This window comes from Hyla sarda, chromosome 3 (assembly GCF_029499605.1).
Source record: "Hyla sarda isolate aHylSar1 chromosome 3, aHylSar1.hap1, whole genome shotgun sequence".
NCBI lineage: Eukaryota > Metazoa > Chordata > Amphibia > Anura > Hylidae > Hyla > Hyla sarda.
Genome location: NC_079191.1, coordinates 29,929,033 through 29,932,616, shown reverse-complemented (window position 1 = coordinate 29,932,616; position 3,584 = coordinate 29,929,033).

Genomic DNA, 3,584 nt, shown 5'->3' with positions numbered 1-3,584 from the left:
TAAGAGAGTCCACCCCTCACATTATATACAGTATCTCCCATAAGTGAGTCCACCCCTCACATTATATATACAGTATATCCCATAAGTGACTCCACCCCTCACATTATATATACAGTATATCCCATAAGTGAGTCCACCCCTCACATTATATATACAGTATATCCCATAAGTGAGTCCACCCCTCACATTATATATACAGTATCTCCCATAAGTGAGTCCACCCCTCAAATTATATACAGTATATCCCATAGTGACTCCACCCCTCACATTATATACAGTATCTCCATTAAGTGAGTCCACCCCTCACATTATATATACAGTATCTCCCATAAGTGAGTCCACCCCTCACATTATATATACAGTATCTCCCATAAGTGAGTCCACCCCTCACATTATATATACAGTATATCCCATAAGTGACTCCACCCCTCACATTATATATACAGTATATCCCATAAGTGACTCCACCCCTCACATTATATATACAGTATATCCCATAAGTGAGTCCACCCTTCACATTATATATACAGTATATCCCATAAGTGACTCCACCCCTCACATTATATACAGTATCTCCCATAAGAGAGTCCACCCCTCACATTATATATACAGTATATCACATAAGAGAGCCCACCCCTCACATTATATACAGTATCTCCCATAAGTGAGTCCACCCCTCACATTATATATACAGTATATCCCATAAGTGACTCCACCCCTCACATTATATATACAGTATATCCCATAAGTGAGTCCACCCCTCACATTATATATACAGTATATCCCATAAGTGAGTCCACCCCTCACATTATATATACAGTATATCCCATAAGTGACTCCACCCCTCACATTATATATACAGTATATCCCATAAGTGACTCCACCCCTCACATTATATATACAGTATATCCCATAAGTGAGTCCACCCTTCACATTATATATACAGTATATCCCATAAGTGACTCCACCCCTCACATTTTATACAGTATCTCCCATAAGAGAGTCCACCCCTCACATTATATATACAGTATATCACATAAGAGAGTCCACCCCTCTCATTATATACAGTATCTCCCATAAGTGACTCCACCCCTCACATTATATACAGTATCTCCCATAAGTGAGTCCACCCCTCACATTATATATACAGTATATCCCATAAGTGACTCCACCCCTCACATTATATATACAGTATATCCCATAAGTGACTCCACCCCTCACATTATATATACAGTATATCCCATAAGTGAGTCCACCCCTCACATTATATATACAGTATCTCCCAGTGAGTCCACCCCTCAAATTATATACAGTATATCCCATAGTGACTCCACCCCTCACATTATATACAGTATCTCCATTAAGTGAGTCCACCCCTCACATTATATATACAGTATATCCCATAAGTGACTCCACCCCTCACATTATATATACAGTATCTCCCATAAGTGAGTCCACCCCTCACATTATATATACAGTATCTCCCATAAGTGAGTCCACCCCTCACATTATATATACAGTATCTCCCATAAGTGAGTCCACCCCTCACATTATATATACAGTATATCCCATAAGTGACTCCACCCCTCACATTATATATACAGTATATCCCATAAGTGACTCCACCCCTCACATTATATATACAGTATATACCATAAGTGAGTCCACCCCTCACATTATATACAGTATCTCCCATAAGTGAGCCCACCCCTCACATTATATACAGTATCTCCCATAAGTGACTCCACCCCTCACATTATATATACAGTATCTCCCATAAGTGAGTCCACCCCTCAAATTATATACAGTATATCCCATAGTGACTCCACCCCTCACATTATATACAGTATCTCCATTAAGTGAGTCCACCCCTCACATTATATATACAGTATCTCCGCCCATAAGTGAGTCCACCCCTCACATTATATATACAGTATCTCCCATAAGTGAGTCCACCCCTCACATTATATATACAGTATATCCCATAAGTGACTCCACCCCTTACATTATATATACAGTATATCCCATAAGTGAGTCCACCCCTCATATTATATATACAGTATATCCCATAAGTGAGCCCACCCCTCACATTATATATACAGTATATCCCATAAGTGACTCCACCCCTCACATTATATATACAGTATATCCCATAAGTGACTCCACCCCTCACATTATATATACAGTATCTCCCATAAGTGAGTCCACCCCTCACATTATATATACAGTGTCTCCCATAAGTGAGTCCACCCCCCCACATTATATATACAGTATCTCCCATAAGTGAGTCCACCCCTCACATTATATACAGTATCTCCCATAAGTGAGTCCACCCCTCACATTATATATACAGTATCTCCCATAAGTGAGTCCACCCCTCACATTATATATACAGTGTCTCCCACCCCCCCACATTATATATACAGTATCTCCCATAAGTGAGTCCACCCCTCACATTATATATACAGTGTCTCCCATAAGTGAGTCCACCCCTCACATTATATATACAGTATATCCCATAAGTGACTCCACCCCTCACATTATATACAGTATATCCCATAAGTGAGTCCACCCCTCACATTATATATACAGTATATCCCATAAGTGAGTCCACCCCTCACATTATATATACAGTATCTCCCATAAGTGAGTCCACCCCTCACATTATATATACAGTATATCCCATAAGTGAGTCCACCACTCACATTATATAAAGTATATCCCATAAGTGAGTCCACCCCTCACATTATATATACAGTATCACCCATAAGTGAGTCCACCCCTCAAATTATATACAGTATCTCCCATAAGTGACTCCACCCCTCACATTATATATACAGTTTCTCCCATAAGTGAGTCCACCCCTCACATTATATACAGTATCTCCCATAAGTGAGTCCACCCCTCACATTATATATACAGTATATCCCATAAGTGAGTCCATCCTTCACATTATATATACAGTATATCCCATAAGTGACTCCACCCCTCACATTATATACAGTATCTCCCATAAGAGAGTCCACCCCTCACATTATATATACAGTATATCACATAAGAGAGTCCACCCCTCACATTATATTCAGTATCTCCCATAAGTGAGTCCACCCCTCACATTATATATACAGTATATTCCATAAGTGAGTCCACCCCTCACATTATATATACATTATATCTCATAAGTGAGTCCACCCCTCACATTATATATACAGTATCTCCCATAAGTGACTCCACCCCTCACATTATATATACAGTATATTCCATAAGTGAGTCCACCCCTCACATTATATATACATTATATCTCATAAGTGAGTCCACCCCTTACATTATATATATAGTATCTCCCATAAGTGAGTCCACTCCTCACATTATATATACAGTATATCCTATAAGTGAGTCCATCCCTCACATTATATATACAGTATCTCCCATAAGTGAGTCCACCCCTCACATTATATATACAGTATATTCCATAAGTGAGTCCACCCCTCACATTATATATACATTATATCTCATAAGTGAGTCCACCCCTCACATTATATATACAGTATCTCCCATAAGTGACTCCACCCCTCACATTATAT